At 42.9% G+C, this 16,559-nt stretch overlaps 1 protein-coding gene across 2 annotated transcripts in view; it reads right to left on the reverse strand.

Annotated features, from left to right (window-relative positions):
• PLAGL2 (PLAG1 like zinc finger 2) overlaps positions 1-8,363 on the reverse strand; it is a 56,391-nt gene extending 48,028 nt beyond the window's left edge. For both annotated transcript variants that reach the window (XM_086932673.1, XM_086932674.1), the window contains exon 1: positions 8,229-8,363. The gene's annotated coding sequence lies outside the window, so the exon portion shown is untranslated. The remainder of the gene's footprint in view (positions 1-8,228) is intronic.
• Between the last annotated feature and the right edge of the window lie 8,196 nt (positions 8,364-16,559).

Genomic DNA, 16,559 nt, shown 5'->3' on the forward strand with positions numbered 1-16,559 from the left:
AGCAGTAAAAACGAAACTTAAACAAAGTGAAAGCACCATCTCTAAGCACGCATTGGAAGGGAACCATAAGCTGCTCAATGGAACGCGCGTTCGCGTGGCCCGCTCAATTCCGACTCTTTCACATGCGCGTGGCCAGTCTTGTCTCCTGGAAAGCAGAGTCGCTAACAATAGGTCTCTGCTGAGACCGCGCTTCGCGCAGTTAACGCCATGACACCTAAAAAAGGAATCATTGACTGTGTGAAAACAAAAACATCCACAAAAAACACCTGAATTCACCCATTTTCTTCTAGCCTCTTTGCAGTGATGAAGCTGCATCGCTCTTGGCCTCCCGCTTCCTCCAGGGGCTTCTGTCCCTGCTGTGGAGAATGAACCTAGCACAGCTTCCCTCGGATACCCTGTCAAGAATTGTAGGACTTTTGGCATTTTCTATCCAGGATATTTTACAAGGTTGCCAATGTTGCAGGGTCCGCCAATGGCTGAAAAATTACCATTTTCACAAAGATCTTTCTTATTCAGACACATTGCTCTCATTGAGGAAAGCCATGCTAGAGGTACAGTTGGACATGTAACATTTAGAAACCTAAAATAGCCGAGCCATCTTCAAAAACTTCTTAGATCTTGTCAAATATTATGATGCTATAAAACGGGGAGGAAAAGCCAGGTGCAGAGATCTGTGTAATTGGAAAATGGTCAAATGACAAATTATAGTTGCCCATCAACGGCCTGGAGCTCCTTGCAGCTAATTTGAGGTGAAGTATCTGACTTGCAGCAAGAATTAATGCTTTACTATGTTGAAGGACAACGGGCTCAAAGGAGTTTCCTACCCTTCCGGAAAAGCGTCACTTGTCTGTAGTCGAATGCTAGAAGAGTAATGAAGAATGAACTTTATACAGAGGGGAGACAGTTAATATATTTCTGGATAGCGTTTCATCTGGTTTCTTTCCCTAGTTTGGTCATCAGGGTGCGATTAATTCTGATGGAGGCCAGTACAAATATTAACAAATCTGGTGCCCACTTGATCCAAGAAGCAAGAACCACAAACTCCATGGCTGGGAAGACTAAACAATGTGAAGGTTGCAGTCTGTTCAGCATAATCTACTTTTAAAGAGCGGTTTCAAACCAATTTCTGAAGAAAAAAAAATTGTGACAGAATAATCCCCTCCTCCTGACAGTATTTAAAATAATACTAGCTGTAACAAACAAAAATCAAGTAGCAGAGACAATTACACCCCCCCCCCCCAAAAAAGGGGGGGGGGGGGAAGAGAATTCAGATCCTTCAATAATCTAACTGCTCATAAAAAGTGAGCATTCCAACCCGACTGGGTATGCATCAGCAGGGCAGATCAGATATTCAATGAGCATGCCTATGGTATCGGCAATCAAGCCTCACTATATTGCCCAGTCTGTGGGCATGCTTAACAAAAATATATTTCCTAGTGATAATCCATGGACACATAGTTGCTTGTTTTTTACCTTTTCAGGTAGCAGCCTACCAAGCGCAGCTGTGTGGTATGTGAAAGACATCTTGTGGAGTTTGACAGTTGACATGGGAATGCATTCTGCCCATCGCTTGCCATTGGCTTTGTGGTTTGTAACTCATGTTTTCTTGCATCCCATTTTCTTGCTTCATTTACTTGAGGCTGTCCAGCTTGAGTGCGTACTTCCCCATGTGAAAACTGTATTTACAGTATTCTTCCACGAACTCGAGTTCCATAATAAATAGGCCGTAAATCTTGTTCTTATTTCGTCACATTTGCTGGGTATTGAAAGACAGGTCAAATGTCAGGCGCTGTTTTCCGAGGGCGCTTTTTAGGTCGAGCCTAGGGCAGTGCGCATGGAAAACGACCTCTTGGAATGAATCCGTACTTTTCACACGCGTGCGTGTGTTTTTTTTTCTGTCTTTCTATTTGTCTTTGCGTAAGAAGGCAGCACGCAATTGAGCAAAGGTGGGTGCATGTCCCACCTTTCCCAGGAATTGTAGGTGTCTCCCGCTTGAGGTTATGCGCAGCAGCGCACAGAGTGTCATCTGTTTTTCCGCTGCAGCGGTGGGCACAAGCGCGCGCACCACTCACGGGCTTGTTAACTTTGGGATAAGAAAAACTGCACCCTCATTAAAGACCCCTGCTGTGCCTGTAAACTTTCAGTGGCATTCAGGATACAGTCGGGAGACCTTGCTGCACTGTTGGTATTGCATACATTGTTTCTTTTATTAATGTGTTATTTTTGATAACTGACCCAAGAGTGATCGCGCCCTCTCTCAGTAAAGCCACGCTCGGTGTCAGTTACGGTAGCAGCACAGAGAAGAGTACAAGTTGACTCAAGTGATGATCCCGACCTATGTCTATAGGCGCTGGGAAAATTGTGCGCGTTGGTGTGGGTGATTTATACAAGCGCATGTGGCAGGAAACTGCAAAGTGCCTACTGTTGGTTTACAAGGCGCTGGCTGATTGGAGCCTGCAGCCATTTCGCATCTCTCGTTTAGACAGAGTTCTGTATTTTCTTCACATGGCCTGACTCCGTGATGTGTGCCTACAGATGGCCGTGTTTCTGTGGCTGTTTGTGTGTTTATACGGACAAGTAATTCAGGGGCACAGACAGGGTGCACAGCGAGAGCTCTTCTGGGAAGTCGGCTGTACACTCTGTTCTTATTCAAGCCTTCTCTTTTCCACCCTCCATGGCGCACTGGACATGAGCACAAGTAACTTTTACAGACACTGAAAAAGACACTCTTCGCTGTGCGGTCTCCTGTTTTAAAAGGAACAGTGAGTGTCAATGGGCATTAGATGAGGCAAGCACAGGAAGACTCAAAGGCCATTTACGGTCTACGCTTGGTATGAGGCACCATATGGCTTCAGCAAACGCTGAGGTAGAGCAAGGCAGCTCAGTTGGTAACTGCACCTAGAGCGGATACCTGCATGTAACCTGTACGCGACGTACTGAAATCAAAATCAGTTGCGTTCAAACTCAGTCTCATGGAGTTTTTGTTATTTCATTGAGTGGATGTGTCTGGAAATGGGTAAGCTCATCGGGTGTGCCACAATTTGTGTCATTTGTGACTGTGGCGTATTACGGGTGCCACGGGCCCATATGATAGTTTTATAGTAAGAAACTTAAATAATTGGGTGCAGTAGGTAACCAACACCGCCGGTTCCCTATGCAACTGTACGTGTTGCATTACAGAATGCTACGCCCCTGAATGGTGTAGACTTGAAAATGATGACACCGCAAGAAGCTATTAGGGCTGGACCCTTTTGGTCTTAACCTGATCTGACAAAAGATCAGGATAAAGAGACAATCCAGATGTCCTATTCAGTGTCAAATCTCTTGCATTATGATTTTGACCAAGAATGTAATTGAAATACACATTATCATATAAAATAAAACTGTAACAGTTACACTACTTGGCACAAAAATACCAGCACTCTAGTTAAATAAAAGGATGGAAATACCCAGCTCACAAATTCTAAACATATCAAGTGTGAGCAGTGGCTAATTTGTAAAAGAATAAATGCCAGGGCACAAGGTTTTTCTTAAAAGCCCTCCGCCAGCGCTATTCAATGTCTGGTCTGCGAATATCAAGGCCATCTGGTCTTGATTCCACCTCACCCCTCTTACATACACCACCCTACTCTTCGGTCTCTTACCTCACTTTGAAGGTTCTTTTTCTTCGCTGCTTTCTTGGTTACTGTTCTTCTAGGTTTATCTCCCTCCTCCTTTTACCCATATCTGCCTTTCTCTCTAGTTTTGGGTCAAAGTCTGAGGGTGAAAAATAAATACAAATCCCAAAAATTCATACTGGTGCGCTCCACCTGCTCAAATTAAACACTGTGTCCGGGTATTTCGTCCAGTGTAGGTATTTTCTTTGAAGTTTGGTATGTGTAGTTTTGTTTTTCCTGGTATGAAAGAAAAACTACAAATGCGATTCTGAAGGGAGACCACAGGACACTGAAGTCTATTAATATTTCTGGTGCTATGGACCGGTCCTCACTCAGGCCCATGGACAGAGTGAAAACTGGGGGGTTTTAAGTAAAGCTCTGAAGTCGTCCCATGTCATTTGTGAGTAATTCATCCAAGACTTATTTTTGCATTCTGACATGGTTAGTGTTGCAATGATAAAGAAAAAGCTAAACTACTAGTCCCCAGAACACCAACTTAAAACCAATGCTGGATCGGATACTCGTACTGCCATCGGAGAACTTGAGAGCTCTGCTTATTGTGGTGGAGCTATAGGCTCTGTGGAAGAAGCCACGAGTTTCAGAAATGGGCTTGAAATAAACTGAGATCATACTTTTCAGGAAATCCTTTCAAGAACGTGAAATCCAACTCAGACATTTGTCTGTGAACATGATGAAGCTGCAGTATTTAGTTATAAAAAAGTTTATATAGCGCGAAAATTAACCTTGAGGGTATCAGAGCGCTTTACAATGTTCAAGGCAACGTAGAACAAGCATTTGCAATGCAATAGGTCTCGCATTTACACAAGTTTAAGCTATTGGCATTGTAAATGACAATACCTTTAAGTTATGTTTTAAAAACAAAAATAAAAAGCATTGTCATTTGCAATGTCAATAGCTCAAACTCGCGTAAATGCGAGACCTATTGCATTGCAAATTCTTGTTTTTCGTTACAGAAACCTACCCTCTTCCTCCTCCTGTTTCTAAGTTACCGAGAGTGTGTCGGGAAGCCTTCGAATTTTTATTACACTGAACACCTATTTAGGGTTTCATTTTGCCAAAGAAGCATGGGAAACTTGACAGTTTGTATTCATGCCACGTTAGCTTCATTTCATATTTTTTAAACTTTTTTTGTCACTGTTTAATTTAAATTGTGCGTTCATATTGGTCTGTATGCCAAGATTGTTGTATTTTTAAAAGTAGGTTTTCCCTAATTGTTTGTTCGTGAGAGCATAAAATACAGCTATATACTGCATACAATTCAGTATATTCAAAGTGATTGTGGCATAATGGAAATCTAGTCCGTTTATTAACCGGGCGGGTGCCTCTGAAAGTCTGATGGGTCTCCCATGGCAGATTAATTACATATGCGTGACTCACTGCAGCCCATTTGGCTTTTCCACAAATCAGTTTATGTGCCAGTGAGTACTTCTATGCAGGCTACTGTGGAGTTTACAGCAAGATGACGGACCATACCACAGAAAGCGGTCTTCAAGTAGAACATCAGTGTCTCCACAAAAGATGTTCCTCGCCATAAAGAGTTTGCCAAGAGACAGTGATTTGCTTGAGGGCTGTCAACAAAAAACGCCTGAATTAGCCATTTCCTTCTAGCCTCTTTGCAGTGATGAAGCTGCATCGCTCTTGGCAACCACCATTGCATATGCCATAAAGCTCTCACATTTAAGTGAAGGGAGGGTTGCGGAGGATTCACAGGTTAATGGATTTTGTTTAGATCAATGCAGGAACCCCAAAAGGAATCCAACAGAGTTGTAGGCACTGTGGTGTGATTAAAGGATATCTCCTGGAAATTTTTAAATATGTGCCTTTATCTGGAACAGGGTTTTTCATTCTAAATTCAAGCGTCACTCCACCGATACGTACCACTTAAGGATGGTCCTGTCTATAGTATGTATATAGCAAACCAGTAGCATGCATAAGATTTATTAGAACAATTCAACCTCTAATGCTATTTTTTGCAAAGCACCCAGCAAAAACCTCATCAATGTCTGCATATCGAAGATCCTATTAATTTTCATGTTGGCAGCTTGTTAAATGGCATAGATGTGATTGTTCAATGAAAATTATTGCCAAAGTCAACCGGTCTCCCCTATGTGAGATCTATTGACTGTCAATTTTTTTAGCCATACTGTGCAGCAACGCTAGCTTCAGTGCATGGATGTTGATAGGGAAATTTTTTTAGCCATACTGTGCAGCAACGCTATCTTCAGTGCATGGGTGTTGATAGGGAAAATAAAGTGCTGTAACACGTTCAGCACTTGCTGAGTCATAAAGCTTTTTGTCTTTACTGTTAGCCATGTTGCCTGGCTAAACAAAATTGGTAAAGCCAACAGACCTCACATAGGAGAGACCTACTGGATTAGCCATTGCTTGTTCTATAAAATCGACACCTCCCATTTCTTTATATACAACTGTATGCACTATTTAGGTTTCGCCTGTGCTGTCGGTGAAAATGACAAAATAAAAATCAGGCTTAGAACCTAGCCATTACTTACCATTGGTTGGTTTCCTGGTCATTCTTGAATCCCTGCTTCTTACTGGCCAGGCCTCCCGCTTCCTCCTGGGGCTTCTGTCCCTGCTGTGGAGCATGGACCTAGCACAGCTTCCTGTTAACGGTCAGTGTCCTTCCACTGTCTGTGCGCTCCCCCAGGCACTTTAATACTTTTTTCCATGCACTTTGTAAGAGTGCATAGCACTGTATGGTCTCTCCCCCCGCCCATGGTTAATTCTCTCTCCTCCAACTGCACCTCTTTCAAGTAGCTTGCTCCCCTCCTACCCCCCGAAACCTGTTGGCCCTGCCAATGCTGGTTTTCAAGTCTAACTGCAGTTTACTCTATTTAAAAATGTACAGTACAGATTACCACACTAGTCTTTAGCAAACGTCTGTCTTCACGGTGTGTATTATGTCCAAGCTAAAGGCAATGTTTATCAATGATTCAGTAGACACACATGTAAGGATGCAATGTAGAAGAAACCAATACAATTCAGAGATACACACACATATGTACAAGCACAAGTTCTTTGATAGAATAGACACAGTTTACAAAAGTTGAGTAATGTATTCCATATATTCCTTATGCACTGGCATCAGCAGAAAAGTCTGGTAGGATTCAAACTTCAAGAGTCCATAGAAAAAGAAATAAATAATTCTATCCTAATCATCAAATACAACACTGTCACACTCTCCCCCACACAAACGTCACACATTTTCTCTTAAGATTTAGCTTTGTCAGGAAAATTATCAAAACATGTCTTATAAAATTCTGTATGGCAAAAGACACCAATTGTTTTCTATTTGCACGGCTGTTTTCATAATGGTCTTCATTTGATCAATGTTGACATCATTACTACTGCAGAAATGACATGGCGCAGATTAGCATTTTGTTGCCCCTCAGAGTATGTGGGGCTGTTTTATGGACAACTTGATCTGATTTATACTTTTGTTTATGTTTCAAAACTTCCAAAATGTTACCGAAAATGAAAGTGTCCCCCCTCATTAAGTGCTATAAATGATCTCAAAAACACACTGCACGTTCTTGATTTTCAGATTATTCTCTATGAACTGTAAGTCTGCAAAAGTTCTAGCTAACCCAAAATGCCTGTTTTATATTTGAAGACACTGTCGCCTGTGAATGGTCAGTTGCTTCGGTTGTTAATTCAAGGCATTTATTACATTTTCTTTGCGTCAATAAATTATTTTTCCAGTGATAAACTTTAAAACTAAAAATCATTGTTATATCCAAATATCTCATTATAGGATGAGCCCATACTGCTCGATTAAAATCACTAACATTTCTTTGTATGTTTTAACACAAACATATTGCCACCGTGTTTAGATAATAGCATTTTAGTTGTATAGGTTTTAATACTATATATATAGATATATATATATATATATATATCCGCAGCACTAGATAGCTAAGGTCAAACATATTGGCTTTGTCAATGCTCGTTTGCATGACCATCCTCGGTACGGTAATCTTTCTCCTTTGGGCAAAAAGTGAAGGATTACTCCTGATGCACCTGGTAGAAGTTCTCAACATTTTGCCTGCGGGTTCTCTCGTGTGGAAGGCGCAACTCTCTACTATGGGGTCTGGCCTGCGCAGCAAATGGTCTCAACGGGGGCCTTTTGGTATCTTAAAGAGAGTTGCCCCCCACCCCCTTATGTACACGAGCTGTACTGAACCGCTAGTTCCTAACTTTCACCCACCCACAGCTAGCAAAGCTGTCTGTTTCTGGCGCAACTGGGAAGAGATCTGGCCCCACACACACCTTGTAATACATTTTGCACTCCAGAAAAGGTGTGATGAGTGTCTGACAAAGTTAACGTCTCTAAATTGGGTTGGTTTTAGTTTACACTGTGTGTGGTCTGTGGGAAACTTGTTTGTGGGATTGAGGGCGGGGCTCCCGCTGGCTCCTAAGGGGAGGGGGGCAGTGTCAATTCCTAACCTTTAAGTGGAGGACCGCAGGGTGGGGTCTTAACCTGGCCGCTCTACACGTAGTAGTGCTAGTGCTTTGGACTTCCGCTGTCCTTACCTCTGCCAAAGCTTCCCGCGAAATTTAGGCCCCAGGCGGCTCCATTGCCCCCGGCGGCTGGGAAGAGTGAGCCATGTCGTGAGGCATCCTGGGAATGACGTAACCACGCAATCGCCACGTTCCCGCACTTCGGACACCGACGTTGGGGAATAATAAAAGATCGAAAAGTAAAGTTAAAAGTAAAGACACAAAAGAAGGACGAATCGCTAGTTCGCGAATCAGATTGTATACCGGCCATCTTAAAGTGATGTTAATGTTCACTCAGGAACAAGAACCCAATGCTGCGGAAATAACAAAACAATACATTGTCATTTAACATAACTTTGAAGCTCCCGCCTTATGACGATACAATTTACTCGGCTACCTTTTATAACTATATATGTTAAATTCGATAAAGACAAGGTTACTCTAGGATTCCTATATAATTTCTTTAGAAATCGTTATTTGTTTGTAAAACTATTTTTAATCGCTGTGGTTTTAGGCGGGAAGACGCCTGCATTGCTCATGATATGAATACTTCTACTTCAAAATGGCCCACTGCTGCTTGTCTACGAAGACAGAGAAGTTGATGCCGCTTTTGCCCCTCTTTTGTTTCTTTCAGGGAAAGTTCTTAGAAGATGGGTGTTGTGCAGATCGAGTTCCAATGAACTTCAGGGAACATTTCTGATTGGCTTAGAAGCGTCCGATCTTGACATTGGCCTGAGAAATGGATTTAACATTTTTTTTTCTGTAATTACTACTTCTTCCCGAATTTCACAGGTAACGAGTATTTCAATGTCTTCGAACGTAACACGTTTACGGAAAACTTTCCTCAATTCCACACGATTATTTCAAACTTGTTACACAATCACCATTTATGCAATTTTCTCTTTTATCATTGGATTAAAAAATGACTGTGGAATAGACCCGTAGCTCCAAATTTATTATAAATTGATACGTATGTGCAGAACTTCAGATAGCCTTTTGGTGTAACGCATTAATTAACTTACACATTCCTTTAGAGTAATTTAGAGGTTGATGCATTGTTTCACATACGTTTGCCACCTTCCCATGGGCGTGGGGGGGGGGGGGCAAGGAGGGGCGCTTGCCCCCCCCCCCCCCTGGAGTAACCCTCCTTGCCCCCCCTGCGGACGCCCATAAAAACCGTGATTTGAGGACGGGGGTCTCACTCTCTTTCCTCTCCTTTCTTTTATTTGCTTCCCTGTGAAATGGATCCAAAAAAGAAAGACGCTTTTGCTGGAAATGTCATATTTTTCTGACATTTTAATTCTAAAGTGCAGCATTGGGAATAAAAGGCAAAAAATATGACAAATAGATAAATAACTAAATAAAGTAAGAGAGAGTGGTAGCAAACTGGCCAAACTGATTTTATTCACACTGAAACACATTAGCGCCATTTTTACAGAGTTTGCCAGTGAAGCGCTATTTTTGTTTTCTTGTCTTTGTTTTCCCTGGACTTGGAACTAGTGCACCAATCATGGAGGTACTGCAATGTGTGGATTGGAAAACAAAATGTGTTCTGCGGCTCTGCGTCCGTCCAGGGATGAGGCTCTGCGTCCGTCCAGGGATGAGGTCTTTTTACCCTACTGCTTATGTTTTGTAAGGATATAAGCAATGGCCATTGAAATGGGTCCATTCAGGGCCCTGTAGTCGTGTCCTTAACTTTCCAGGCAAAAGCACTAACCGATTTCTGAATAGTGAGTGCAAATGCATTAAGGTAACCATGTTGTTCCTGCTTACATTTCCCATAGTTTGCTAAATTTTGCATTCCCTATAAGTGTTTGCTTTTTCCAGGATGTTGTTTATTTTATTTTTGTAGGCCGCATATTGCTCTTATCTAGTGCGTAATTTAAATTGAGCTGCATCCAGGTGTTTATAGCAGGCAACAATTGGGTTGTAGTTGAAGAAAGTGGGAGTTTTTCTCAGTTTGGCAGTACGGTGTTCAGTGGGGGAGAGGATGTGGCACTATGGTCAGAGCTGCTGAATTTGGAACTGGGCACCAGGTTCAGCCTTAATAACCAGTCCACCAGACCACTTTCCAGGGGGAGCACAATCACATGGTAGACCTTAGAAGGCTTCGCAGCACCTTAGAAGTCCTGGTGTCTTCGCACCTGCAGGTGGACCCTAAGTGTAGGTTAACCTTCAAGGCTTGTCCACCACTATCCATACTGAAGTTCACCTCCAGTCTTGCGGGCAGGCCTATGAAGCAGCACACCCTAGAACAACAGTCACTGAGGTCACAGGACCCTTGATAAGGGCCAGCTCTAGGGCAGTGCAACCAATGTGACCACACCGGGTGCTGACTTTAGGTGGAGGCATCATGTTTGCAAGTATATTATGGTTGTAAAAACGTTTGCTGCCTCCTTCCTGGCCTCCAGCAATTTTCGGCAACAATAAAAATGTCATGATGACTCTGGTGATTAATGTTCTTCCTAGAGAGAGATCAGAATTTTGTCTAGTGGAACTTTTGACTCATGGAAAGGTAGCTTAGAGGGTTAATGTACCGGCTGTAAAGAACATGCGCCATGCAGATCACAAAGTGCACATAATGTAAATAGGTCAGTGGGCTACTGCTTTTGTCAGAGAGATCCTTTTGTTACCTGCAGTTTATAAGCTAAAATCCTAACTTAGAACAGTGAGCTATTAACTGTCATCTAAGAGCTGCCTACAAACTGCAAGGTATAAATTAGAGCGTTATGTTCCCCCAGTCTTTGATTATCCTAATGTCCCAAAAAGTGTTCTTTTGGACAGAAATCAATTCTGATTATTAGGAGAACCCCCAACCATTATATTACGTTTTAAATTCCTGGTATTGTGTTTCTCCAGACCAATCACTATAAAACTATACGTGCTACTAGTATCGTTGTCATGTGACTCCTACACCTTGTAGTCCTTAGTCTTATGTAACATTTTCTATACAGTGATTTACACACATATTGATTGTCTCTGTGTAATGTATGTGATGTAAACTCTGACACCCTACAATGGTATGAGTGACGCTGTAAATCAAATTAAATGCATCTGCAAGAGAGTGGTTATGGAAACTTGGGGGGCACAGTTAAAGGGTGGTAGTGAGGGAATCCATGGCAGAGATGGTCATTGGGGGCACTAACAAACATTAATGCACAGGACACCACCAGTGCTATGGCTGGCCCTGCCCTTGAGGCCAGTCTGCCTCACCCATAGGTACCTCCATTGGCCTTGTTTCAGTAGTAGTAGCTGCAACTCACCAGGGATTGGCAATGCAGGATTTGCACGCACACCAAACTAAGTTTGCAGACTTAGAGTCATCCGGCTTCATTCACAAGCACATTTAACATGTGCTGCCTGCTGTGGGGCCACTGGAATTAATTATGCAGCAAAGGATGACAACATTATGCCGTAGTGTTGACTTAATTATGCATTAAAAATAAGGCTGCAGCATAATGCATTATATTTTTAGATATTTTATTATTTTGACGTGTGTACACATGCTGACAGTCTCTGGAAAGATTTTGCCTTATTAGTACCAGTGTAACATACAAACACAGCAGTGAGAAAGGTGACCAGTCAACCTTTACAATAGGCCATCCATTCCGCAGCAACACAAGTCACATTTTTTATTAACTTTTGATATGTTTGAGCTACAAACAATTTATTAGTTTAAATGGTCAGATCATGCAGCAGATCTTGCATTATGAGGCAAATGTGGCAGAGCCATAATTTTAGAGAAAACATTTGCAAACTAGGATACTTTGCCATTTATATTTGAACTGCTGATGTGGGAAAAGGGAGTAGTGCTGATGACAGAAACTCCATGGCTCGGAGACAAATGGCTTGTGTTTCCACATTTTATCGTATTTGGTACATTCTGTGATTAGAAGCATATCCCATATTGTGAATGTATTTTAATGTCAATAACTCACGTGTGTCCATTGGTTGATTAAACTGGGCAGTGAAATGCCAAACAAAAAATTGGGATGTCTGCGCATTCTGGCCACACCTCTGGCTTCACCCACAGATCCAATCCTTGGGTTATTCCATCCCTTTGATTCTCCGCCCACTGTTCCCCTATTTTTTCCCCCCACTTCGACCACTGTGTAAGACTCAGCATTCCTGGACCTGTGATGTGCGGCCGCTGCGGGCACCGCATGTGCCACACATTTTCGGTACCGGGCTTCTGCTTAAGGGAGCTGGCCATTATTGTATCCCTAAATGTGGGTACTTTGTCAGTTTGACTTTGACTAAACGTAGAGGGACTCTAAGTTTCTTTTAAAGAATATAGCTAACATTTGGACCTATACATTTTATTTTGTATAAATTAATTGAATGTGTGTAAAATTTAGCAATGCCTGGGGAATTCTAGTAAAAGGAGCACCCATTGGCGAATCACTAGCGTGTGTGATTGCTGCATTATTTATTACTAACTTTGAAGTTGTGCTTTAACTTTGGATAACAGTTATCATGAATTCTAGCACCAAGAAGCCAATATTGGTAAATATGTGTGCTATAAATAATCCCTAACATACACTGTGCATACAGTATATTTAATCTGGGGCTTTAATCATAGGCTGTTTTAAAGTATTCTGATGAAAATCGAATCGTGCTGAAGACAGCCTTGATTGGTGTTGGATCGAGCACCCGGAAGCCTGCACACCTAGCAGACAGAGATAAAGCACCTTGTCAGAAAGTTTAGCATTTTCCCTACAGGTGGTGTTTGTTGGCCTGTGGCAGGGTCAGTCACATGTCCTGGGTTCCTGGCATTTAATTGAGTCTATCCCAGTTCTGCGCCCCAGTGTTTCTTGTGCCCCACCTGGCACACATCATGTCGGAGGATGGGGATGACGTTAACATTTTGCCCCCCCTGGAAAAATTTCTGCGGACGCCCATGCACCTTCCTCAGTAAACATATCAACCGCTTGTGTATATTTTATAATTCTCAACACAACCCAAAATACAAGATATCCTATGTGAAATATTCAATGAAAGCAAATGTGAGCCATAGTGTGTGCTTAAACACAGAAAAACCTAATGATTTAATCATATGAAATGATGACTATAGAGAGCCCTAGCCAGTGGCCACATGCAGGTACTGAAATTAGTCAACCAAGATGCCCTGAAACCGTACAAAGTGCAAAACAACATTATCACTTATGTCCCTAATAGCAGTGATCGGGCAACGCAAAACAGTGGCCAAAACATGCACAATGGACCCAGTGCAATGAAAGAATCCATATGGACCCAAATACAAACACCCAGGAACCATAAATGCGTTCAATCACAATTAGCTCCGGGTGCTGGGCTCAGGCAAAACATGTTTACACCCTAAGATATTGGGGCATATTCTCAAGGATTTATCACAGAGTTATCTGCACTTTATCGCAGCCAAAGTGGCGATAAGGTTATCGTCCCATTCACAAGCTGGTGCTAACAGCCGATATCACCATTTACCTGCGATTGCAGCAGCCAAAAACATCGCCACAGATGACTCTGGCAACTATTGCTAATGAGATGCAGAGTAGGCGTTCCTGTGCAAAAAGCAAGGACAACACCACTCCACAACATTCTCAATGACCAGCCAGATCGGCGATAACATCCCAAAACATGCGATAAGACGCGTTAGCAGCAGGGATTTAACACCTGCTCCTACCTGGTGCAAAGTTGGACGACCACGTGCACCATAAAAGGGAGCCAAGCCCAGAGCCACACCTGAAGAGCAACAGATGACATGGAGCTACTGATCATGCAGCTCGGAGCCCCAAGAGGGACACAACACCCACGGCCCGCCACCCCATCCCGGACCCCCGCCTCCCCCGGACTACCAAAGAGGGAGCTCAGACAAAGACTGCAGACCTTCAAAAAACGCACCAGCCTCACAGACCTCACACCAGAGAATGTCATTGCCCACTACAGGCTCAAAAGGACAACCATCCTTCGCATCCTGAACATCATTGCCCACAGGCTGATGGTGCCAACACAGCGGACAACCAACATCCCTCTGCAGACAAAGCTGCTGGCTGTGCTGCATCTGTTGGCTCAGGTACCTTCCAACTAACAACTGCCAGAGTTAGAGGAGTCTCACAGCCAGCCCTATCAAAGTTCCACACAACTGTCTTGGATGCCATCATCAGCTTGGTAACCCAGTACCTTTACTAAATAGGACAGGTCGGCCAAACAGGACTCGAAAACAGAATACTGAGAAAAAATTAGCTCCATGGTACAATCAAGAATTAAAAATAGCACAGGGGGAGCTCCGTAGAGCAGAACGCAGATGGAGAAAAAACTATAGCATGGAAGAGCGGGGTAAATATAAAAGGGCTATAAGCACCTACCATGCGCGAATTAAATCAACAAAAAGGAAATTCTACGAATCTGCCATAGTCGCTGCAAAAAACAAACAAAAATGTATTTTTAACATTGTAAATGATTTTAATAAACCCAAATTTTTAACACAGGAAATTCCACCCTCAAAAGACCTCTGCGAAAATATAGCTGATTATTTTGAGGACAAAGTACAGGGTCTAACCAAAGATTTTGAAATTCCCTCTCTGGAACCCAGTAGAGAAGGTGGAAGTGCTGATGAAATTATGAACCAGTTAGCAACCTTCCACCCAATTAGTCCGGAAGAAACAAGGCAGACAATCTTAACCTCAAAATCTGGATCCCCATTTGACCCCTGTCCCATAAGACTCCTGCATCTCATGGTAGATGAAGTAAACCCTATGATTAACAAAATCGTAAATCATTCACTTTCCACGGCCAATGTGCCACTGGAATGGAAACTTGCGGCAGTGAAACCCTTACAGAAAAAACCCCTTCCTGACCCTGCAACTCTTTCCAATCTGCGACCTATCTCACTTCTCCCAGCATTATGTAAGATCGCTGAATCACTGGTTAACAAACAGCTGACCAGGTTCTTAGAAGTCAACGAGATATGGCATCCCAATCAGGCGGGGTTTAGAGCCCAGCATTCAACAGAATCGGCTCTACTGTACACGACAGAGACCATTCGTACTGCCCTAGACCAAGGAAAGAAGGCCGTCCTGATTTTATTAGATCTGTCGGCGTCCTTCGACACGGTCTCCCATGCCATCCTATTAGATCGGCTAAAAACATCTGGCGTGAAGGGGACGGTACTAGAGTGGTTGGAAAATTACCTAAGGGACAGGAGACAGGTGGTAACCCTGGGGGAATTTACCTCCACGGAAAAACATCAGACGATGGGAGTACCCCAGGGGTCCAGCCTTAGTCCGACATTATTCAATGTCTACACTGCGCCCCTGATTAAACTAATATCATCCTTTGGCATAGATGTAGTAGCATACGCCAATGATACTCAGTTAATACTGGTTACGGATAGGGACAACCAGTCATGGGAAGAAACATTCAAGGAATGTTTAACTGCCACCTTCGATTGGATGCGGAAGAATCACCTAAAATGTAATACAGGAAAAACAGAGATCATTCCGCTAGGCCCTAATAATGACTTTATTCCCAGGCAATGGTGGCCAGAAAGGGCAGAAATACCGCCTCATACCACCATAGTTGCTCGGAACCTGGGGGTCACGTTTGATTCCAATCTTGCCTTCAAGCAGCAGGCAATAAAAGTGGCAGGAATGTGCTTTGGCTTAATTAAAAGCCTGAGGAAATTCTTTGATATACTCCCATTAGAGGCGAGGAAAACTGTTGCAGTAGCGCTGGTAACGTCTCGCTTAGATTATTGCAACAGTTTGTATGCTGGCACAAATAAAGAAGTAACTTACAGGCTTCAGCTAGTGCAAAGCGCCGCTGCCAGATTGGTGCTAAAATGGCCAAAAAGATCGTCAGCCTCAGGGGCATTAAAAGCTCTTCATTGGCTTCCCATTGTAAAAAGGATCCTGTTCAAAGTTCTGATTATAACATTTTGAGCAATGCACAAAATAGGACCACTATATCTACAGAAAAAATTCAAGAGATACTGCCCAACCAGAAGCCTACGATCATCAAATTCCAATACTTTGGTGGTTCCTAGGTTTCGTTTAAAAACCCGTGGAGGAAAGTCCCTGGCAGTACTGGGTGCAAAGGCTTGGAATACTCTGCCTCCTGCCCTGAGAACTCTGGATAAAGAAACAGAGTTCCGCAAAGAATTAAAAACTTGGATATTCAAACTGCAAGATAGCATGGCCAGAACTCTAGTTTGATGCATGCCTTTGTTTTTGGTCCAACTTTGAGTCACTTTGTCATCTGGTAATTTGCCGGAGGTAGCGCCTAGATGCTCCATTGGAGCGATTGCTGCGCGATATAAATACAATTTTACGTTACATTACATTACTTCCCCTCCACTGCACAGTAACAGATTGAGACCAAGCAAGG

This window comes from Lissotriton vulgaris, chromosome 7 (assembly GCF_964263255.1).
Source record: "Lissotriton vulgaris chromosome 7, aLisVul1.2, whole genome shotgun sequence".
Lineage (NCBI taxonomy): Eukaryota > Metazoa > Chordata > Amphibia > Caudata > Salamandridae > Lissotriton > Lissotriton vulgaris.